Genomic DNA, 25150 nt, shown 5'->3' with positions numbered 1-25150 from the left:
AACTGTATTTAACACTGGTTTTCAGGCAATGCTGCCCAGGTTTTGGTGCCTAATACAGGGAGTATGAGCTAACAGGAATCTGGGTTAAAGGGAAACCTAGGCAGCTCCATACAGCTTTCTCCACTGTTGAATAAATACATTTACAAGGCCATAGGTGAGCAGAAGGAAGGAGAAGCCCAGAGGGATAGTTTTCTCCAAAGACTAAGCTCTTTTGTGCATTGTCTCCTTTACTTCAATGTGCAGATGTCTTCCCCACAGTTCCTTTCTCAGTGGAGAATGGAAGAGCGCTAAACTGTAAACAACTATTTTAGGTGTATTGATATTGAAGAATGTAAAGTTATAGATTGTTTCTCAATTACAAATCGAGTCCCATTACTCACTTTACCTTGACACAAGTTAGTGTCAAAGTGAAGCTTTTACAATGACAATTTTCCATTTCTCCATTGTCCCACATTTCTTTACCTAATATTATAAATTATTTTTGCTCCACCGTTTTTTTTTTTAGTAAGAAAATAAAGTCATTTTTATCTCCATGTCATATCCACCCTTTCCTATACCCTCCCAGGGAATGATTTCACCAACATCCTCACTAGAATTGAGGGCATCCAACATATACTCTCATAACTTTCCTCACATCTCCCTCGGATTTTCTCTGCCACCAGCCCCTTTCCTCTCCTTTCTTGGAGTAATATTTTTTAAATCTCTAAAGCTAACACAGCTACCTGTACTCTCCCCAACTACTGCCCCATTAAGGACACATTTCCGCTTAAACCCCCAATTGCTCAGCTTCACTAGTTTTTTTCTTTCCTACAAACATGGTTAAATCTCCACTTTTGCTTCACTTCTTCTCCTTCACTTTATGAATAGAGATTCCACACATTTCCTATTTCCAATTATTCACACTTTCATTTTTCTCACGCCCTTGAAATATGTATCCAGCACCCACAAATCTGTGGAAACAGTTCCTGTTGACCATATCCTTGCTGAATCAGTAGCTGCTGTCAGCTGGTCTATAAGTCTCTGTAACAATCAGCACAGCTGACCATTCTGAATCAGCGGTGGTGTGTTGTGCTTCCACATTGGGTTACAAAATTTCTTCATGTCTGTGGCTAGGCTTCCGCAGGATTCCTGAACACTTTCTCTCTCCAGATGAAATCTTCTTCTTTCCTCTCTACACATTTATTCTCCTTCCTTCCTATCTTGGAACTGTTTCATGAAATTATTTGCATCATCCATGAAAATAGGTCATTTCATATATCACCACATCCTCACACTAGAAGCTTCCTATAGACAAAATCTTCTAAGACTTTTTGCTCTCCTGCCAAAGTTACTAATATATCCACATACCAAATATTTTTAAATATTTTGGTCTCAGGCAAGTGGAATTTTCTTAATACACACATATTTTGTGAATTTATTTTTGGTTTATTTTTGTTTGTGCTTTCTGATCATGGGTATCTGCCCATGACAGAACCAAGAGGAAAAGTTGTTTAAGCTCAGGGTACTTGGAACTCATAGTCCCTGAAAACCACTGTTTTCACAGTACTGTGTTTTACATCATGAAGATACCCTTGAGTTCTTTCATTATCCTGGATTTTCTCCTTCCTTCTTGCATATTTTTAATATATATGGTGAGAGAGTTAAGACCACTCTGAAAGTGAAGTGGGAGCCTAGGTGGTGTGTATGAGTGTTTTTACTGTCACTTTCCCCTCTGTACATAGACATATCCCATATCTGTAGGAAGTTTTGGCAGTGGAACACTTGAACAGACATCTAAGGAAGGAAAGTTCATGCTCTCTAGTCGGTGTTCCTGAACTGATCGAGAATACTTAGGTAGATAACTGCTTACTTTTGGTCAGACCAAATGGCATCAAATATCTGTCCTATATCATCTACATGATGTGTCCAGCTTTTCTCCTTGAGAAATTATAGATTTAGGCTTTCAGAGAAGGGTATTGACAGCCTTCCTCTTCAATCTATTCTTTTCTTTTTTTTTTTTTTTTCATGTTTTTTACATCTTTACTGGAGTATAATTGCTTTACAATGGTGTGTCAGTTTCTGTTTTTATAACAAAGTGAATCAGTTATACATATACATATGTTCCCATATATCCTCCCTCTTGCGTCTCCCTCCCTCCCACCCTCCCTATCCCACCCCTCTAAGTGGTCACAAAGCACCGAGCTGATCTTCCCGTGCTATGCGGCTGCTTCCCACTAGGTATCTATTTTACATTTGGTAGTGTACATATGTCCATACCACTCTCTCACTTTGTCACAGCTTACCCTTGCCTCTACCCATATCCTCAAGTCCATTCTCTAGTAGGTCTGTGTCTTTATTCCTGTCTTACCCCTAGGTTTTCATGATTTTTTTTTCTTTTCTTAAATTCCATATATATGTGTTAGCATATGGTATTTGTCTTTCTCTTTCTGACTTACTTCACTCTGTATGACAGACTCTAGGTCCATCCACCTCATTACAAATAGCTCAATTTCGTTTCTTTTTATGGCTGAGTAATATTCCATTGTATATATGTGCTACATCTTCTTTATCCGTTCATCCGATGATGGACACTTAGGTTGTTTCCATCTCCGGGCTATTGTAAATAGAGCTGCAATGAACATTTTGGTACATGACTCGTTTTGAATTATGGTTTTCTCAGGGTATATGCCCAGTAGTGGGATTGCTGCATCATATGGTAGTTCTATTTGTAGATTTTTAAGGAACCTCCATACTGTTCTCCATAGTGGCTGTACCAATTCACATTCCCACCAGCAGTGGAAGAGTGTTCCCTTTTCTCCACACCCTCTCCAGCATTTATTGTTTCTAGATTTTTTGATGATGGCCATTCTGACAGGTGTGGGATGATGTCTCATCGTAGTGTTTTTTTTTTTTTTTTTTTTTTCGCGTTACGCGGGCCTCTCACTGCTGGGACCTCTCCCGCTGCGGAGCACAGGCTCCGAACACGCAGGCCATGGCTCACGGGCCCAGCCGCTCCGTAGCATGTGGGATCTTCCTGGACCGGGGCACGAACCCGTGTCCCCTGCATCGGCAGGCGAACTCTCAACCCCTGCGCCACCAGGGAAGCCCCTCATTGTAGTTTTGATTTGCATTTCTCTAATGATTAATGATGTTGAGCATTCTTTCATGTGTTTGTTGGTAATCTGCATATCTTCTTTGGCGATGTGTCTATTTAGGTCTTCTGCCCATTTTTGAATTGGGCTGTTTTTTTTTTTTTTTTTTTATTGAGCTGCATGAGCTGCTTATAAATTTTGGAGATTAATCCTTTGTCAGTTGCTTCATTTGAAAATATTTTCTCCCATTCTGAGGGTTGTCTTTTGGTCTTGTTTATGGTTTCCTTTGCTGTGCAAAAGCTTTGAAGTTTCATTAGGTCCCATTTGTTTATTTTTGTTTTTATTTCCATTTCTCTAGGAAGTGGGTCAAAAAGGATCTTGCTGTGATTTATGTCATGGAGTGTTCTGCCTATGTTTTCCTCTAAGAGTTTGATAGTTTCTGGCCTTATATTTAGGTCTTTAATCCATTTTGAGCTTATTTTTGTGTATGGTGTTAGGGAGTGATCTAATCTCATACTTTTACATGTACCTGTCCAGTTTTCCCAGCACCACTTATTGAAGAGGCTGTCCTTTCTCCACTGTACATTCCTGCCTCCCTTAGCAAAGATAAGGTGACCATATGTGCATGGGTTTATCTCTGGGCTTTCTATCTTGTTCCATTCATCTATATTTCTGTTTTTGTGCCAGTACCATACTGTCTTGATTATTGTAGCTTTGCAGTATAGTCTGAAGCCAGGGAGCCTGATTCCTCCAGCTCCATTTTTCGTTCTCAAGATTGCTTTGGCTATTCGGGTTCTTTTGTGTTTCCATACAAATTGTGAACTTTTTTGTTCTAGTTCCGTGAAAAATGCCAGTGGTAGTTTGATAGGGATTGCATTGAATCTGTACATTGCTTTGGGTAGTAGAGTCATTTTCACAATGTTGATTCTTCCAATCCAAGAACATGGTATATCTCTCCATCTATTTGTATCATCTTTAATTTCTTTCATCAGTGTCTTATAATTTTCTGCATACAGGTCTTTTGTCTCCTTAGGTAGGTTTATTCCTAGATATTTTATTCTTTTTGTTGCAATGGTAAATGGGAGTGTTTTCTTGATTTCACTTTCAGATTTTTCATCATTAGTGTATAGGAATGCCAGAGATTTCTGTGCATTCATTTTGTATCCTGCTACTTTACTAAATTCATTGTTAGCTGTAGTACTTTTCTGGTAGCATCTTTAGGATTCTCTGTGTATAATATCATGTCATCTGCAAACAGTGACAGCTTTACTTCTTCTTTTCTGATTTGGATTCCTTGTATTTCCTTTTCTTCTCTGATTGCTCTGGCTAAAACTTCCAAAACTATGTTGAATAAGAGTGGTGAGAGTGGACAACTTTGTCTTGTTCCTGATCTTAGTGGAAATGCTTTCAGTTTTTCACCATTGAGGATGATGTTGGCTGTGGGCTTGTCATATATGGCCTTTATTATGTTGAGGAAAGTTCCCTCTATGCCTACTTTCTGGAGAGTTTTTATCATAAATGGGTGTTGAATTTTGTCAAAAGCTTTCTCTGCATCTATTGAGATGATCATGTGGTTTTTCTCCTTCAATTTGTTAATATGGTGTATCACATTGATTGATTTGTGTATATTGAACAATCCTTGCATTCCTGGAAGGAACCCCACTTGATCATGGTGTATGATCCTTTTAATGTGCTGTTGGATTCTGTTTGCTAGTATTTTGTTGAGGATTTTTGCATCTATGTTCATCAGTGATACTGGCCTGCAGTTTGCTTTCTTTGTGACATCCTTGTCTGCTTTTGGTATCAGGGTGATGGTGGCCTCGTAGAATGAGTTTGGGAGTGTTCCTCCCTCTGCTATATTTTGGAAGAGTCTGAGAAGGATAGGTGTTAGCTCTTCTCTAAATGTTTGATAGAAATCGCCTGTGAAGCCATCTGGTCCTGGGCTTTTGTTTGTTGGAAGATTTTTAATCACAGTTTCAATTTCAGTGCTTGTGATTGGTCTGTTCATATTATCTTTTTCTTCCTGGTTCAGTCTCAGAACGTTGTGCATTTCTAAGAATTTGTCCATTTCTTCCAGGTTGTCCATTTTATTGGCATAGATTTGCTTGTAGTAATCTCTCATGATCTTTTGTATTTCTGCAGTGTCAGTTGTTACTTCTCTTTTTTCATTTCTAATTCTATAGATTTGAGTGTTCTCCCTTTTTTTCTTGGTGAGTCTGGCTAATGGTTTATTAATTTTGTTTATCTTTTCAAAGAACCAGCTTTTAGTTTTATTGATCTTTGCTATTGTTTCCTTCATTTCTTTTTCATTTATTTCTGATCTGATCTTTATGATTTCTTTCCTTCTCCTAACTTTGGGTTTTTTTGTTCTTCTTTCTCTAATTGCTTTAGGTGCAAGGTTAGGTTCTTTATTCGAGATGTTTCCTGTTTCTTAAGGTAGAATTGTATTGCTATAAACTTCCCTCTTAGAACTGCTTTTGCTGCATCCCATAGGTTTTGGGTCATCATGTCTCCATTTTCATTTGTTTCTAGGTATTTTTTGATTTCCTCTTTGATTTCTTCAGGGACCACTTCGTTATTAAGTAGTGTATTGTTTAGCCTCCATGTGTTTGTATTTTTTACAGATCTTTTCCTGTAATTGATATCTAGTCTCATAGCATTGTGGTAGGAAAAGTTACTTGATACAATATCAATTTTCTTAAATTTACCAAGGCTTGATTTGTGACCCAAGATATGATCTATCCTGGAGAATATTCCATGTGCACTTGAGAAAAATGTGTATTCTGTTGTTTTTGGATGGAATGTCCTATAAATATCAATTAAGTCCATCTTGTTTAATGTATCATTTAAAGCTTGTGTTTCCCTATTTATTTTCATTTTGGATGATCTGTCCATTGGTGAAAGTGGGGTGTTATAGTCCCCTACTATGAATGTGTTACTGTCGATTTCCCCTTTTATGGCTGTTAGTATTTGCCTGATATATTGAGGTGCTCCTATGTTGTGTGCATAAATATTTACAATTATTATGTCTTCTTCTTGGATTGATCCCTTGATCATGATGTAGTGTCCTTCTTTATCTCCTGTAACAGTCTGTATTTTAAAGTCTATTTTGTCTGATATGAGAATTGCTACTCCAGCTTTCTTTTGGTTTCCAATTGTATGGAATATCTTTTTCCATCCCCTCACTTTCAGTCTGTATGTGTCCCTAGGTCTGAAGTGGGTCTCTGTAGACAGCATATATATGGGTCTTGTTTTTGTATCCATTCAGCCAGTCTGTGTCTTTTGGTGGGAGCATTTAATCCATTTACATTTAAGGTAATTATCAATATGTATGTTCCTATTCCCATTTTCTTAATTGTTTTGGGTTTGTTATTGGAGGTCTTTTCCTTCTCTTGTGTTTCTTGCCTAGTGAAGTTCCTTTAGCATTTGTTGTAAAGCTGGTTTGGTGGTGCTGAACTCTCTCAGCTTTTACTTGTCTGTAAAAGTTTTAATTTCTCCATCAAATCTGAATGAGATCCTTGCTGGGTAGAGTAATCTTGGTTGTAGGTTTCTCTCCTTCATCACTTTAAATATGTCCTGCCAGTCCCTTTTGGCTTGCAGTTTCTGCTGAAAGATCAGCTGTTAACCTTATGGGGATTCCCTTGTGTGTTATTTGTTGTTTTTCCCTTGCTGCTTTTAATATGTTTTCTTTGTATTTAATTTTTGACAGCTTGATTAATATGTGTCTTGGCATGTTTTTCCTTGGATTTATCCTGTATGGGACTCTATGTGCTTCCTGCACTTGATTAACTATTTCCTTTCCCATATTAGGGAAGTTTTCAACTATAATCTCTTCAAATATTTTCTCAGTCCCTTTCTTTTTTCTCTTCTTCTTCTGGAACCCCTATAATTTGAATGTTGGTGCGTTTAATGTTGTCCCAGAGGTCTCTGAGACTGTCCTCAGTTCTTTTCATTCTTTTTTCTTTATTCTGCTCTGCAGTAGTTATTTCCACTCTTTTATCTTCCAGGTCACTTATCCGTTCTTCTGCCTCAGTTATTCTGCTATTCATCCCATCTAGAGTATTTTTAATTTCATTTATTGTGCTGTTCATCATTGCTTGTTTCATCTTTAGTTCTTGTAGGTCCTTGTTAAATGTTTCTTGCATTTTCTCCATTCTATTTCCAAGATTTTGGATCATCTTTACTATCATTATTCTGAATTCTTTTTCAGGTAGACTGCCTATTTCCTCTTCATTTGTTAGGTCTGGTGGGTTTTTATCTTGCTCCTTCATCTGCTGTGTGTTTTCCTGTCTTCTCATTTTGCTTATTTTACTGTGTTTGGGGTCTCCTTTTTGCAGGCTGCAGGTTCATAGTGCCCGTTGTTTTTGGTATCTGTCCCAAGTGGCTAAAGTTGTTTCAGTGGGTTGTGTAGGCTTCCTGGTGGAGGGGACTAGTGCCTATGTTCTGGTGGATGAGGCTGGATCTTGTCTTTCTGGTGGGCAGGTCCACGTCTGTTGGTGTGTTTTGGGGTGTCTGTGGACTTATTATGATTTTAGGCAGCCTCTCTGCTAATGGGTGGGGGTGCGTTCCTCTCTTGTTAGTTGTTTGGCATAGGGTGTCCAGCACTGTAGCTTGCTGGCCATTGAGTGAAGCTGGGTGCTGGTGTTGAGATGGAGATCTCTGGGAGAGTTTCGCTGTTTGATATTATGTGGAGCTGGGAGGTCTCTTGTGGACCAGTGTCCTGAAGTTGGCTCTCCCACCTCAGAGGCACAGCACTGACTCCTGGCTGCAGCACCAAGAGTCTTTCATTCACATGGCTCAGAATAAAAGGGAGAAAAAGTAGAAAGTAAGAAAGAAAGGAAGAAAGAGGATAAAATAAAATAAAGTAAGATAAAATAAAGTTATTAAAATAAAAAATTATTAAGAAAGAAACAAGCAAACAACAACAAAAAAAACGGACATATAGAACCCTAGGACAAATGGTGAAAGCAAAGCCATACAGACAAAATCTCACACAGAATCATACGCATACACACTCACAAGAAGAGGAAAAGGGGAAAAAAATCATAAGTCTTGCTCTCAAAGTCCACCTCCTCAATTTGGGATGATTCGTTGTCTATTCAGTTATTCCACAGATGCAGGGCACATCAAGTTGATTGTGGAGCTGTAATCCGCTGCTTCTGAGGCTGCTGGGAGAGATTTCCCTTTCTCTTCTTTGTTCGCACAGCTCCCGGGGCTCAGCTTTGGATTTGGCCCCGCCTCTGCGTGTAGGTCACCGGAGGGCGTCTGTTCTTCGCTCAGACAGGACGGGGTTAAAGGAGCCGCTGCTTCGGGGGCTCTGGCTAACTCAGGCCAGGAGGGGGGCCGGGGAGGGGGGGGGACGTTGCACCAGGCTGAGGCGCGCCGTACGTTCTCCCGGGAAAGTTGTCCCTGGATCACGGGACCCTGGCAGTGGCGGGCTGCACAGCCTCCCCGGAAGGGGGGTGTGGATAGTGACCTGTGCTCTCACACAGGCTTCTTGGTGGCGGCAGCAGCCTTAGCATCTCATGCCTGTCTCTGGAGTCCGCGGTTTTAGCCGCGGCTCGCGCCCGTTTCTGGAGCTCCTTTAAGCAGCGCTCTGAATCCCCTCTCCTCGCGCACCAGTAAACAAAGAGGGAAGAAAAAATCTCTTGCTTCTTCGGCAGGTCCAGACTTTTCCCCGGACTCCCTCCCGGCTAGCCGTGGTGCACTAACCCCCTGCAGGCTGTGTTCACGCCGCCAACCCCTTCAAACTATTCTTATAAAACTTTGGAGCTTGCTTGATAGACTGTTTCACATATCCTTTACAGTGTCCATTTGGCCCTGGGGGTGGAAGCAGCTCCTTTCATCTTACACAAGAATGGGGTTGAAGAAATGTCTGAGAGGGAATTAGTCTCCCAGAAAGTCCAGGAGAACTGTGTGTGTGGAAGGCCATACATAGATTCAAGTTTCTGCAAGTGGGCTTCTCCAAGGTGATCATTGCTAATGGCATATATTTCCCAGGGAAACCGAGTTAGGTTCCTTCATTCAACCCCTGAGAGAAAGGAGATGGCAAATGCAGGGTCTGTTGTGTACCTTGCTTACTATTGTATATCCTCTGCTTTGCAGCATCTGACAAATAATAGGTGCTCCACAAATATTTGTACAATAGAATTGAAATGTATTAGAATGTATTAAATGCATTGGCAAGGAAATAGTAGCATTGGTAGTAGTAATAGCAGATTTGGGGGACTTAGGTAAATTCCTTATACTCTTGTACCACTTTCTGAAGAAAGTATCAGATATTTTCTTCTGGTTATGATTAAGGAAGATTTTTTTCCCTAGGGTATTGTGAAAGAAGCTGGGAATTTGGTTGAAGCTGATCTCTGCTAAGAGATTCAGGGGTCAGAATGGAAAATCTCACCTCAGTACATTTTAGGATTAGGTGCTTTCTCAAATAAATCATTCCTTTCCCTGAAGCCTCTGGCCACTGATGCTGGACACAAGATACTAGATTTGATACACAAGTAGGCAATTCAACTGTGACCATTGCTTTATTCCTCCTTGGAATTTGCATATAAATTTAACTTTTTAAAATATAGTTTCACCAATTATGAAAAAATGGCTATTTTGGATAATTACATGAAACGTCAAATAGAAATATTCTATAACTGGTAACAACGTTACTGACGTCAAATTGGCGTTATTGCAATGTTTCGTGTACCCTCGACAGTTTTTTAAAAGCCCAAAACATTTTATTTTAATCAGGAAGAAAACAAGGTATGTCACAGATAAAAATAATGCACATATTTTTGTGCTTATTATTTAAAGAAAGGAGAAACATCTGAAATCTGTTTGCTAACTACAGTATAATACAAATTAGCCTGCAGGCACTGTGTGTGCTGTATTCTGTCTGCTTGCCAGCCCCGCTTAGTCCCAACGTATTAATGAGCAAGTACAAGTATTTGAACAATCAGCATTTCCGCATTTGCATGCAAACTCTCATGCTGTGTAATTATACACAGAGCTGGCACTCAAATTAATTAAAGCTGATTTCTCTGTGACTGCAAACTGGTCATATCCTCAGCTTCGCCTTCTTATGAAGTTATCACTCTACATTCAACATGACACTTCTGTCCCTGGCATTCTTAGTAATGCTAATATTCGACAATTGTGAATCCAGAAATATTTTAGATTGCAGCTGACAATGGCTATGTGTTCTTGTGCTTTTCCTCTCCTCCCTATTTTCCCCTTTCTGGTATAAAGATAAAAAATAGCTCTTGAATGCCTGCTTTGTAATTATCTCAAATAATAATGCAAACAAATTATATATATTGTTTCAGCTCATTTCCTCCCCTCTTTTATGATTCCACCCACTTGATTAGCACTTACAAACAATTCATCAAGCTTTAAAAAAAACTGTTTATTTGATACTAGCAAACAATTAGTTTTGATGGTTTTGGTCTTAATTCTGAAAAGGCTTTAACAAATGCTGTTTTATTTTAATAGATAAGGATCTCATAATTCAGGATCAGGGAGATTAGGAGAGAAGGAAGCAGCAATGACTACTAGATTTGATTAAGACTTTTTCAATCCTCATCAAACAGAGACCATTATTTGCCAAAGAGATCCGTAAATGTTAACTTCTAGAGCAGAAGACTTTCCTTAGCTTTTCCACAGTAAAATCATCTCCTTTTGGTTTCTCAGTTCCTCCGAAGTTACTCTTTCTGTGACAATTTCTTTGAAGAGACATCCTTAGAGCAATTGAGATAACATCACGATTCTGTTTCATAAATTTAAATCTCCAAATACAGGTGGCTACTAAAACCGTCTTCATGTAGGGCCCTGGGAGATGATCTGCTTTGACACATTGTTCTGAAATCACTTCTTACCACTCAACCGTAGTTCACCATCACCCCATTTCTCTGTATCCCATCAACCAGAAACAACACAGACAGCTATTGCAGGGGCTGGATGTCTCTTTTCAGAGCAGGCACCAAACAATTCTATCCCTCAAGTTCAAGATCCTGAAATATACTGCCAAGAAGATTGCCTCAGCAGTCTACATTTGAGAGGGAAGACTGAGTAGGGAATCGCCTTATAATCTATCTCTAGTGATCACAAGAGATATAATTGCCCTTACCTTATCGGTAGTACTTCTGGGTCCACACAGAACATCAGTTAGCAAACTCCCTTCAAATTCCAATTGTCATACAATGAGAAAAGAGTATCTTTCCCGGAGAGGCTTTGGGGAGATCACAGTCACAACACTATTATCGTGATCCGAAGTCTGCCCTTCTGTCTTGTCATGAATTTCCTATGCAGACAGGTGTCATACTGGCATGAATTTTGTTGCCAAGTACACTTTAAGAGTGGGTGTGGCTGTGATCATGTAGCCAGTTCCACCAGTCTCTAAACCCTCACAACTTTCATTGCTTTCGATATTTCACTCAAGTACCCGGTGACTTCATGGGTTACCCACGCACTGGACCCGACTAATAGAGGTGTGGGAACAGTATCGAGTTAAGCAGCACGGTCATCGTAGTACACAATGCTCATTGCTACTGGCAAATACCTGTTTGCTGACTCAGGATTGGACTGCACTGAGCAGGACCAGGCAGTTCTACTGCTTTCTGTTTGCTTCCTTTTTAGAAACTATCTTCTTCTAATTAACCATTCAGCAAAAATAGATTCTTTGTGATATTCATTCCTTAAAAATATAGCTTTTTTAAGCATAGAGAATTACTATATTTTAACCTTTTTAAAAACAAGCACTCTCAAAACAAAAGACAAAGAAAATTGGAATTCCCCAAATAATTAAAACAAACATCACTGCATATGTTGTACATTTTGCTCTTAAATTTTCTGATAGCAAATCAAATAGTTATGCTTCTTTTACTTTTTCTTAAAAGAAGAGGATATCCAATAAAGATGTTAAAAAAAAAAAGAAAAGGATAATAGGAGAAATGTTCTGTAAACATCTTAGGAAAAGGGAAGCTCTTCCTCTTTACAGAGTAGTAGAATAGCTGGTACTCAATGATTTTTTAATTGATGGTAGTATTAAAAAAAAGTTGATTGGCTACATATTTTTTTATAGGAATAGGCATAAATGAAATTCAGGTATGGAAATAGCAAGACAGGATTTTAGAAACCAGCCAAAATTTTATGTTTTATTAATCATTGTAAGTGTAACATGATCAGAACAAAGTCTAGAAAATATGGGTCTCAATATGTATAAATGGTATGTCTTTGACTTACAATTTCTACCCACTTTATCAATGTCCTCTGGAAGTGGTAGAATATTAATTTTCTCAGACCCTTTAATTCCTCAATGACATTTAAATCAAGCGAACTGTGTTGCTTTTTTTTTTTTTGGATTGATTTATTCTCAAATATCAAAGTTTGGTCCAAAATCCTACCCAAAGCAGGGTCCTATATAATACTGTTTTTCTTCAACTTGCCCACCATCTAGCATAAAATTGATGTGTAGTGATATGCAATAAATTTTTGCTAAGTAAATGTTTAGCTGTACATTTTAACTGTGATGTGGATATGGTAAATGATATAAATCAACTAACCTGCAAACTCTTGAAGCCTTCCCTTCTGAACAGGGCTTATACAGGTTTGCACATAAATGTGAATGGTAATCATTTGTTAAATAAATTGAAATTAAATAACTTTGAAGAGAATATATTACTAAGTCTAAGACAATCCATTCTCATGTTAAATAGAGATCTTCCTTATATTTGACCAATATCTTCCTGAATTGTCCATTCTTTGGTATGATTTTTTTCTGAAGCTTCATGAAGTTTTGAGAATAAATTTAATCCTTATTCCACATGAAAGTTATTCAACTATTTGAAAAATGACTATCCTTTTTCCCTAAGTCTACTCTTTTTTCAACTTGAACATTCCTTTAATCATTCTAATATGAGATGGCTTTTAAGGCCTCTCCCCATACTGGATAGATTCCAGTTTGTCCACGTCTCTTCGAAATGTGGCATCAGAACTGAATGCATTGCTTGAGATGTGGTCTAATTATGCAAAGTAAATGGGTACGGATGCCTGCCTTGTTCTGGACTCTATTTCTAACAATTTAGAATTTTCTGAAGGCAGGAAACATACTCTGAGGAGGGGTTAGTATCATTATCATATTTTTAGTTGCTGAACTTTTATGAAACTAAAATGTCAAATTTTTTCATACCAAATTCTGTCTAATCAAATCTCTTGCAACTTCTTCTTGTTGCAATTGATATTTTGGATTGAAATCATGGACTTTCTATCCATCCACGTTAGAGCTTATCTTTGGTACTGGCCCATTGTTCTAATTATCTGTGGCAGTTTTGAATCTTGATTTGCTATCCAGTGTCTTGGTTGCTATATTTCATTTTGTGCCATTCTTTAAAAGACGTCTGAGTGGCTACTGTGGGTCAGGCACGAAATCAGGCAGCGAGGATACCAAAAGCAAGAAGACATGATCATTTTCCCAAAAAAGCCCATAGCATAGCAAGGAGACTGCCAAAATTATTATTATTATTTCTTCAAATCACTGGCATAAAAAAAGTGCTAGTGTACCTCTCAGAGATCTCTCTTCAGATTGAAAACCAATCAGCCTTAGCTAGTGAGAATGAAGTATAACACCTATCATTTTTATTGAGCACTTATTTAAGTAAAGGTAAAAAGCACCTCAGGTACATTATGCCATTTAAGAAGCACAATGTCTTTGTGATATAGATAGTTGTTAAGCCCTTGTTACAGTTGAAGGGATTAAGGTTCAGGAGTTTATGCAAGTTGCACAAATTTACATAGCTGATAAGTTGCAGGGCTTCAGTCTGAACCACCAAAGCTGTGTGACTCTAAAGTTCATACTTAGATACTCAAAAGAGGTAATTCTGCCATTTTTTAAAACTTCCTAACCATACTATAAACTAGCTCTAACTTATCTACTAAGAATGTATGAGTACTTTGATTAAAAGACTTACCAAATTTAAACTCTCTTTTGAAGAGTAAAAGTAAATTAGTGTACTTGGGGTTGCTGTGTTCTTAGCGAACCCATACTAATTCTTAATAGTCATTGCCATCTTCTCAAAATGCTCACTTTTACTTAAATAATCCTGTCTAAATTTTGCTAGGGACTCAGGTTAAACTCACTCATTTGCAGTTCACAGAATCTTTCTTTCTTTCCCAATAAAATCAGGTCAGCGTCGACTCATGTCCAGTTTGCTTAATTCTGCCCCATTCTCTGTGATACCGCAAAAATAATTGGCGTAGGTTCCATGAATACATCTGAAGTTCTTTCTTTCCTGAGGACACTAGGGCATATTTATGTAGCTCTCAGCTTCACCTTCTTGGGGTTCGCTTCTTGTAATGGGACTTATTGGAAGTAAAGTGAAGATTGAATTGTTCTGCACAAAGTCTTACACTTAAGACACACTTCAAAAGTATTTGCTGAAAAAAATCTACATAATGGAGAGGGGAAAAAAGCTCCACAAACCTGTTTTATGAAAAAGAAAAAAGACCACTATTTTTTGCCTTCTCAGGAGGAGCAATTCTTATATCACACACGAATGGTTCTTTTGTTAGGGAAAACAACTAGGCAAATCTGGACAAGGCATTCAAGTGGAGAAAGTCAAGTCTTTTTGGGCATAGCCCGATGGGCATCACTGGATAAAGACACAGCTAAATTTCTGTATAATGAATTATAAACAATTTGTCAGTCTGAGAAACAAGACTTGGCCGTGGGAAGAAGGGGAAGAGATATGAAAAGTGTAGTGGTGTGAGATGTTGCCCAAGAACATGGCAGAAAGCCCAGAGCACAACACAGGACTACAGCCAGGGAGAAATTCTGAAGCTGCTTACACTCAAATCTCAAAATATCGCTGCCCCGGCACTGTGCTAACCCAAGAGGCGACACTGGAACGATAATACAGAACAAGGTCCTTTTCTTCAAGATGGAAATACAGTGAATGATCTCAATTTTGTAAAATGAAAAATATTTTTAGAAGAGGAAATAGCTTCTGGGTTTTTTCTTTTTTTGAGCACTTTTATTAATTCAGTTTGAGTGGGTATTAGAAAATACTAAAGCCTTTATCTTATAATTTTCTATTAATATGACTTTTTCCTAAGTGTACTTTTATTATAGTATATTTTTAAGAGCAGTATTAATTCTTTTACAGAATAGTATATATTTTTATGACATAGAGAGGCCAAAGATTATTTCTGGTAGATAAGGGTAGAAGAAAGGAAGGTATGCTATCAAGAGAATGTAGAGTCCCCCAGATATGAAAGATTTTTGAAAACGTTATTCCATTCTACCTAGAAAAGACTAAAGTATCAGTTTTGTATGAATTTCATAGAAATAACCAAAAAATTAGCAGGAAATAAAGACTTGCTGAGAAAATTTTTTTTTCCAGAAGAACATTGAGATATTAACTCAATATTTCTAAAATATTTTAATAAAATAAATATGTTAATAAAAATAATAAATTCTGATGGATAAAATATGGATTATATTAAAAGAGATATACATATATGTGTGTGTATGCAACAGAAAATTTAACATTCACAATTTTAATCACTGTTCGACTGTATAGCTCAGGGAACTCTACTCAGTGCTCTGTGGTGACCTAAATGGGAAGGAAATCCGAAAAAGAGGGGATATATGTATACGTATAGCTGATTCACTTTGCTGTACAGTAGAAACTAACACAACATTGGAAAGCAACTATACTCCAATAAAAATTAATTTATAAAAAATCACTGTTCGAAGGTAAAAATTTGTTGCTGAGAATGGTTCTCTTTGGTAATATGCAGTATTGGAAGCATCAGCACAGTAGTATTATGCTAATGCATTACGGCTGGAAGATGAACCTCACTGAAAAATTGAAGAAACTGAATACTGAACAGTTAGTTGCAGAAGGGCAATTACGGGACCGAATCTGGTTTCATTATCTAAGATGAGTGAGAATAAAATGCAAAACTGAAACATAAATGATGCAGTGTATATTAGGTATGAGATTTCTTTTTTGTTTTAATTATCTAACTTTTCATTAATAAGTGTTTTGAAATATATAAGCCTTTCTTTGACGCTGGCTATTTCAAAGAAAAATATTATATGGACTTATAATAATTCTAATAGCTAACTTTTTTATTATCATGTGCCAGGTATTGTGCTAAACATTTTACATAAATTTTCTCATTTATTGCTACCACAACTCTATGAAGTAGATGATATTATCATTTCCCTTTAACAGAGGAAAAAACTGAGGCATAGAGAACTTAAGCAACTTGTCCAAGGACACACTGTTAAGCAAATAATTGAGCTAGGATTGAAACTCAGGTAGAATCTGCAGACTCTATGCTACCTCTATTAACTTATTTTGCAACTAATGTGTGCTTTCTTTATGTGCCCACTATGTTCTTAAGTGTTTTTCATATGATCTATACCCTCATGAAGGAGATATTCAGCTTCCTAATTTATTTTGTCATGCTAAATGGTCCTTAATATCCTATTCAAATTGAGTATAAAATATACTTGTGTCCATTAGGACTCAGCTCAAGGGCCAACTTATTTATGGAACTTTTGTTGATTTCTTTGGGCACAGCTGACCACTGACTTCTTTGTACACCCCGTACTCTGCACAGATGCCTATATATGCCCACAATATCCACTGCACCTCTTTATCTGCATACCTACTAATCTCCGGGGCCTAGCTTGGGGTTGGAACATAGTAGGTGTTAAAGAACATTCGTGGAACAAATCAATAACTGGGGCTACTCCTTATCTTTTCTTCATTATTTTTCAACACATAATTTTCCCTGCCAGGCACCAATTTGTCCCCTGCTGGGGGAAAGCAGAGTACTGCCTTCTCTAGACTTTGAATTAGTGTTTTCCCTGCTTACTAAACTAAAGTGCTAAAGAAACCTGAGTTTCTCTGCTCAAGCAAGGAGTGTTTTGTTTGTTTGTTTGTTTGTTTTTGCGGTACGCGGGCCTCTCACTGTTGTGCCCTCTCCCGTTGCGGAGCACAGGCTCCGGATGCGCAGGCTCAGCGGCCACGGCTCACGGGCCCAGCCGCTCCGCAGCACGTGGGATCCTCCCAGACCGGGGCATGAACCCGCGTCTCCTGCATTGGCAGGCGGACTCTCAACCACTGCGCCACCAGGGAAGCCCCAAGGTGCGTTTTTGATAAATAAATAAGTTAAAAATACCAAATCAGCAATCTTCTTGTTGGATTACCTCAAAGAGAAGTTGCCAAAGCTTGCCTACATTACCTCTGATAGATGTGGCTCAGTGCCATTCTCCTCAAAATCTTAATTATTAAGTGATCTGACCCATAGTTTAAACAGAGAAGGAAGCTGTAATGTTTTTTACCCTAGCATAGACCTGGGGAGAAGAGTAAGTCAAGTGCAGACTCATGTGTTAGCACACTACTACTCTTTCCTCTCTTCAATTCATTCATCTGACATTTATTAAATTAATGACAGACTAACTAAATGATGGCATGTGAAGGGGTGGGAAGCTGCAGGTGGGCTCTGAGATGGCTGCAGAGAGCAGGGGACCTTCAAGTGAAGCACTAGGATTAAGGTTTAGTCAAGAAAAGGGAGAGTAGCAAGTGGACAGTATGAATAGTACCAGGAACAGCACCAATCACAAGGGGACACATGCCCTCTTAGGCAACTGTGAGAAGTACATTGGAGCAAAAGGTTCTTGGAGGGGAGAAGAGATGGACATGTAGCCACACATTCGGCTGTGAACATTTTATGATAAAAGGATGTAGCAGAACTGCACTTTAGGCCTACCTCTGTCATGACCTCAAGGCATGGCCTTATGAAAGTTCTTTTACACCAGAAATCAATTGCCTAAAAAGGCCAAGCAAGTAAAGATTAGTGAGTGAGGAGACTGGGGATAAGGCAATAGGAGGTAGTAGTAGTATGCTGCTATGCGGGATAAAGGCCCAGTGTTATCCAGTGGTACCAGAACTTTCAACTTTTCTATATAAGTCAGATATCCAGTTGTTTTTTTTAATGTGAAATCTCCTATTTTTAAAGTATTGACAACTAATCTAATGTTTTATTAAATATTATACTGGGAAAAAACAAATAACCATGTTACCATTCTACAACCCCTTATTTTAACTTTCTATTCTATAAAATAACACTTGCTCTATCTTCCTCAGAAAGATTATCAGAAAGATCAAATCATCTTGCAGATAAATATGTAGAGAATTAGTGTGCTGTAGCAATTAAAATATCATTTGTATTATTATTAATGTCACCAATTCTTACTTTTTCAATAAGCTGATTTGTGTCTCACTTACTCTTCCCCATCTTTGCCTTTATCTAACACTAATCCAAAAAGAGCATGGCGTACCATAACCTGACATCAAAGGAATCAGTCCAACATTGTTTATTGCTAGGTGAAGGTTAGTTGGTACCTTTGTTATCCCACCTGACTCAAGTTATTTGAGCATTGGCTCTTCCTTTGGCAGTAGGATAGGTATAAACACTTTTTAAATACGTTATCTGGGCTTCCCTGGTGGTGCAGTGGTTGAGAGTCCGCCTGCTGATGCAGGGGACACGGGTTCGTGCCCTGGTCTGGGAAGATCCCACATGCCACGAAACGGCTGGGCCCGTGAGCCATGGACGCTGAGCCTGCGCGTCCAGAGCCTGTGCTCCGCAACGGGAGAGGCCACAACAGTGAGAGGCCCGCTTAATGCAAAAAAATAAATAAATAAAATAAAATATTTTATCTAATTTGATTATGCATATATGCCATTTTGCCTTGGCCTACATAACTTTGGATAATCAAAAGTCTAAAAAAGAAAACTAAGAGTAGACATTACCCAAACATACTGGTATGAGCTATCAAAATACTCTCTATTTTTAAATTATTATTTCTTTTCTACAAAGTAGAGATTCTCTTATACTTACACAGTTTTTGGCCAAAGTTTTGTTTCTCCTTACCCAATTTGTAAGCTAAACAAAACAAGCAGAGTTGATACCAACAAATACTAAAGACGGATCCTAGAACTAAAAATAATTAGATGTTGGCAGAGCTCCCCAACTGAACTTGCAGAATCTCTTTAACTTTTAAGTCATTAAACAGGATTTATTTCATTTGTCTGAAATGATTTTAGTGTGGTCCTGACAAACAGTGACCTCTCAGATTTTCTGTGCATGTTCCTGTGCTGGTTGAGAGGTCTGTACAATTTTCATAGAATATATTCAGATCTGTGGCATGTGTGCTCTTTTAAGAAACCAAAAATCTCATAAGCCTCCCATAAATTTTACCCTGCTGCTGATTGGAACTTCTTCAGAAGCAGCACCAGAATAACCAGGTCTTCTTTAAGTGCTTCTGTAAAGACTTTATTTCAGGATCTATGGTTGAGGCTTTCACTGCAGGCAGCCCAATAAGGTTTAGATTAAAAATGGGAAAAAAAAAAAAAAAACCCTCTTGAAGTAGAATTCTGAATGTACCTACCAGCAAGAGTGAAATGAATCACATGTTTCCTGTAGGTGACATTTTACTCTATGTCTTAAGGTATCTCAGCAGGAAAAGTGTAGGTTTGCCTAGAGAGAAGTGTAGGAAAAATTTACAAAGAAATGGAAAACCTAGAAATGAAGAGGGCAGGTTGCCAATTCTGTGATTTTTAATTAGGAATATTCAAAAACTGAGCCCTCTGTATAGATAGCCAAAACCACCTTTTATACTTCCTGGAAATAGGGTGGCAACTCCATTTCATCCTCTCCAAGACAGTCCTGGATTTCATGATGAATAGAAGTGGGGTACTGAATTGTACATTCTGAATGAGGCTAAAAGCAAACTGAATATTGGGAAGATCAAATCTATGGCATCTGCTGTTGGTAGTCTGGGTCACAGTGAGAGAGAATTGGAAGTACTACTCCATTTGCTCAGTATCAACTTATTTCCCTTTTTCTTTGTCCTCTTATTTTTGTGAATAAGTGGGAATCAAAGAAAAATTTGGGACAGAATTAGAAGAGCCTCAGATGTTGGGGGATGGAAGAAACAGAGTCTGAGTTTCAGGTATCTACAAGAGATAGATCTCATCCAAAGACTGGATCTTATTGGGAAAACAAAAGGGCATTGTGTTTGTGAAAACTCCAGTAGGACTACCCTCAAGAGAGTTGCAAAATCACAGTCTGATGGAGCTTTAGGAAATCTGTAAGATCAAATCAATCAAAAACACTTAACCTAAGCTTCAAACAAACTTCTTTCTTGGCTTTTGATGACCTTTCCTCCCATTCCACTCCTGGGAGTCATTTCTGAAGTTTCAACCCTTTATTCTGTCACCTACAAGGCCCCTTCTCCAGCCACATCTGGGGTGGGTGGAATGGAATGGCAAAACAATAGGTTTGGTTGTGGTATGGTTCTTATATTCTCCAGGGGTCTCGGTCATTAACTTTTGCGTTTACATCGCAAAATGAGGATGTGCAATATGTTTTGCAAATCTGAGGCCTCACATAACATCTTCCCCTTCTACAAACAGATCAACTGATTGAGTCTCTTTTCCTAGTTGAGTGTCTCTGCCACAGGTCTGGGAACTTCTTAAAGAAAGAGACTGTGTTGTATATTTCTGAAATCCAGAAGTACCTTTAGTATAATAGGCACTTCATAAATCTATGTTGAGTAAAGAAACAAATCTTAAAAATTTAATATCCTCTTAGATGCTCATTTAGCATAGTTACAGGTTAGAGATAAGGAAAGAAGTATTATATCTCAGGAAAAGTAAGGAGGCACATTTATAATGTAAACTTAGTCCTAAGTCAGACTAAGATTCACTATGTGATGAAGGCTGACAAATCCTATATTTTAGTTATAATCATTAGCCAAAGTAAACTACTGTATTTCCTTTTCATTAAAGAAAGTATTTGAAAACATCTTGTATAAGGCAATAATTCTTAAGATTTGGGGGGGTTATAAATCCTTTTGGGAATTCAAGGAAAGCTATGGACTCATGAGGAAAAAGTGCACATTCACATCAAGCAACAAACAAACAAAACAAGAAAGCTTGTTCATGAAGACCCTGAAGCACATTCATGGACAAACCTGTGTCCCACGTTAGGAATTTTCATAGAGGGAGAGCCGTTGAGTGGTGACCTTCAAGGTCCAGAAAAGGGCTTTCAAGAAAAGGTTTAGAACAACAGACTTGTATACAGCATAATGACAAATGCCATCCATTCCGAGAGACTGATCTGAAAGGAACAAATATGCACAGGGAGCTGCCCCCTCTCTGTGGAGGTGATGGAATTTTCATGCACACCCCACAGGGTAGAAGCGTTCAAAGACGCTTGTTTAAGCCAGATGACACGCAGATGTATTATGGCCACATCACACTGTCCTCGCATCCAAAGAGACACACACAGTAGGCTCACTGTGCTGAAACACATTAAACATACCCCATGTATGGGGTTTGTGTCCTGGAAGCTTAACATAAAGCTTAAGATATTTCCTAAACAAATTAAATGAGAAATTACTGTCATTAATCACCTTCTGATTCTTTAAAATGTTTTTTCCTTGTACCTAAAATTTAAGCCGATTACCAGTCATTCCCAGAGATTCAAAGGCGAGGGAAGGACTTGCAAGAGAACAGTCCGCATCTCAGTTGTCCTTTCTGACCCCTGCACTCTCCTCTTCCCAGCAACGGCTTCCTTCCCCTAATAGTTTCCTCCTTGCAATGGCAGAAAATAAATAGTGAACTTCCTAACGGAGCCAATTTCAATTTGCCAAACTAGAATCTGGAAGGTTGCTGTTTAAAATGCTTTTGTAGCCAAACAGATGTATTTCTAAATTTTACTTCACTTCATTCACTGGCTTCTCCTCCACTATATTTAGGATTCTTTGCTCATTTTCTTGTCATTTTCCATTTCGTTGCTTTTGTTTCATATTTGAGTAACTGTAGGTCAAATGTACTCCAGACTATTCTGTTAAAGACATGTGAAAATCAAATAGAAACTGCATGATTAACGATATGAATCATCTGTTTTTAAAAAACAGGAAAGTAAATAAGTGCTTAGCAAAGCCCCACCTGCTTTGCTGCTGTTGTGGTGCTGTGCATATCATAAGGAAAACAATTCCCCCTTCTCAAGGCCGAACTAAAATTAGGCTCCACCTGCAAGATGTTAATGAAAACTTACACAGCTGCATTCCAGAAACAAGTTACCCAGATTGCTTTTGGAAAGCTCTGTGTAAAAGCAAACTTGTTAGTTTGCCTAATTCCCAAAATGTACTATTAATTTTAATGGCAATTATTAGCACAATAACCAACTGATAAGTAATCTCAAAATAGATCCAGTATTATCAAACAGGAAATATACTGTAATTTTAACCACACATCCTGCTGGGTTTAACCCCTTACTCACAAATGCACACTTCCTGTCTCTTTTTCGGCACTTGCATTCAAACGGAAGACATGAGAACAAATGAAGTCGCTGGAATGGGCTGCAAACAGTTCCAGTTTGTAAGGGGCTCCCCTTATCCACATGCTGCTTAATGGGAAAAAGGATGGGAAGCACATGCTTCCTTTGCCCTTGATTCCTTTTGCAGATTCTCAAGCTTTCTTTGGAAAGAAGCCTCAAATCAAAACTAAATCGCATGAGATTCACATCCACCCTTTTCTTGCAGATTTAAGACAGTGGCAGCTCGGGCATGCTCATCAGAAGATATGATCTTCCCCAGTCCATCTCCAGGTCAAGCCTTCACAGCTTTGTTCTACAGGCCAAATGGCTCAATTTTAATCCCCATTAACTTTTCCAGATCATACTTATAGTGCTTACCCTTGGACAGAAAGATGTTACAGTTTAATTATTTACTAAATTACGTGTGTCAAAAATTAAAGAAGCTGCCATTTGGAGATGGAGAATCTCTGCTTTTCGAAAGTCCCAGCCTTGAAAAAAAAAAAAATCCCTCTTCATCATTTCCTTTGCTTGCAATTTAGTCCTATCAAAGGAGCAGGAAATGCTGACAGTTGTTCTGATTTGATCTATGTTCCCGGTGTTGCATGTGCTGTATAGCTTCTTAATATTTTCACAATTACACCTTCTTAAAGGATCTTCAGAACAACTAAAACAATGTTTCAAAGTCAAACAGGCTCAATTAGATCTGGAGCAGCAAATTCAGTTTCTGTTGGAGATTAAATAATGAAGTAAATAACAATGCTAGCAAGTAGAAGGCTGCCTTTCATTAGCCTATCTGATTTCATTAGCCTAATTCACACTATTAATTATTGGTCTGATGAGATCATCAATGTAAGTATGCCAGCCACATGATGGTTGCATTTGGGGAATATTCAGTCTTTTTCAAGACTTCTACATGGCCCTCAGATGATGTTCCCATTTCATTTCCATTTCAGGCTGCTGCCCTACTCAATAGATGTATCTGAACCTCCTATGAAAGCAACATTGCCAGAATAAACATTTTGTTTATGTACACAGTCCTGCTTGCAACTCTCAACAAAGAAATATAAAAGGAGATTTAAGTTTTTATTCCTAGATAGTGAACTCCTGTGTGTTTCTACAATGCAGGTCATTACAGATGTGGCTGCCCCCTGAGATCGAGCAATTCTCGTGCCCGTGGTAACAAAGGGCTGAGGATCTGGCAGTGAGGTAGTGGACTGGGCCACTTAGATAAGTTTCATTCACTGTAGGAGCCCAAGGGAACAGTGCATCAAGGCACTGACCTCGGTTCATGGTGTAACTTTACACTATTTTCCCTTTAAGTCGCTACTAATCCTTTGTGTTTACATGTTTTTTGGGGGCTGCATCAGAGGAAAGCAGTGTGAAATTGCCTGAAAGCCTCCTTATAAATAAGACTTACAGGACTCCCCTGGTGGCGCAGTGGTTAAGAATCTGCCTGCCAATGCAGGGGACACGGGTTCGAGTCCTGGTCCGGGGAAATCCCACATGCCGTGGAGCAACTAAGCCCGTGCGCCACAACTACTGAAGTCCGTGCCCTAGAGCCCGTGCTCCGCAACAAGAGAAGCCACTGCAATGAGAAGCCCGAGCACTGCAAGGAAGAGTAGCCCCCGCTCGCCGCAACCAGAGAAAAGCCCACGCGCAGCAATGAAGACCCAACGCAGCCAAAAAATAAAATAATAAAATAAATTTTTTTAAAAAAAGACTTACAATATAGACCAGGTGTGTTATTGAAAAGACTGAGAGAAATGCCCTTGAGGGCCCCAAGAACCATTTTACAAGGCTCCCACTGTGATTTTTTTTTTGGTCTCTATCTAATGACTGCTAAAAAAAATTACTAACTAGGTTAAAAATCTCCCTGGCCCCAAATTCAGTTGGAAACAGAGCCTTAGCATTAACATAAATCCTGTCTACATATTTACTAACCAATATTGCTTGTTTAAACTTCATCTTCTCTTTCTAGAAAATATCTTACTCCTTTGACAAACAGAAGAAGGAGAAAGCAAAAAAGCAGGAAACCTGCAACATCAGAGATTGGAACAGCAGACTAAGATTCCAGGGACTCTGGATTAGCTTCCTAAACTATGTACAGGGTACCAGTGTGAGCCATTCACATGCTTCATCTTCTTAGGTCAATTCTTTGAAGTGCTGTTTTTCCATTTTAAAGATGAGGAAACTGAGGCTGGTAAATGGCTAAACCATTCATTTAGCTTGGGAGTATCTTACTTTAAAAGAATCATGATTTTTCACTTATTGCCAATCAGAGAAGCTAAAAGAACTGCCTCTAATAGCAAAGAGGCCACAGAAAAACACTCTTCCCTCTTTACTCCCTTGGATTCTTCATTATCACCAGTGGATCTCTCATGTTCACTCCTAGGCTTCTGGAAGTTGGCCTGACCACCAATCCTATTCCTTTTATGAGAACACTAACTCCTTACACCTCCCATTTCCTAACACTCCTGTCCACCCCATCCTGTCCCCCTTCAGTTTTCCTAGTCTCTAAATCCTCATTTGGAAACAATTTCGAGGTCCACCTACTTTCCTGTGCATCTGTCTTTTGTAATTTAGAGGTTAGGGACTGTGTGTTTTCTACTTGTCATGTTTATCCCTCGTGGGTACCTAATAAATGCCAAATAATAGCAGCTTTATGACAGTGAAGAACCAGAAACACA

At 38.6% G+C, this 25150-nt stretch overlaps 1 protein-coding gene across 9 annotated transcripts in view; it reads right to left on the bottom strand.

The window, feature by feature from the left end:
* Window positions 1–11456, bottom strand: part of ADGRL2 (adhesion G protein-coupled receptor L2) — a 273598-nt gene extending 262142 nt beyond the window's left edge. For 3 of the 9 annotated variants that reach the window (XM_027114158.1, XM_027114157.1, XM_027114164.1), the window contains exon 1: window positions 11191–11451. The gene's annotated coding sequence lies outside the window, so the exon portion shown is untranslated. Of the gene's footprint in view, window positions 1–11190 lie in introns of all 9 variants that reach the window. The other 6 variants (XM_027114165.1, XM_027114166.1, XM_027114167.1 and 3 more) reach the window with 4 other exon arrangements.
* Between the last annotated feature and the right edge of the window lie 13694 nt (window positions 11457–25150).

The sequence above is a fragment of the Aethalodelphis obliquidens genome, unplaced genomic scaffold (genome assembly GCF_003676395.1).
Source record: "Aethalodelphis obliquidens isolate GAN/ISIS:26980383/991018 unplaced genomic scaffold, ASM367639v1 scaffold13, whole genome shotgun sequence".
Lineage (NCBI taxonomy): Eukaryota > Metazoa > Chordata > Mammalia > Artiodactyla > Delphinidae > Aethalodelphis > Aethalodelphis obliquidens.
The sequence above is the reverse complement of the archived record's forward strand: the minus strand, read 5'-3'. Positions and strand labels throughout refer to the sequence as shown.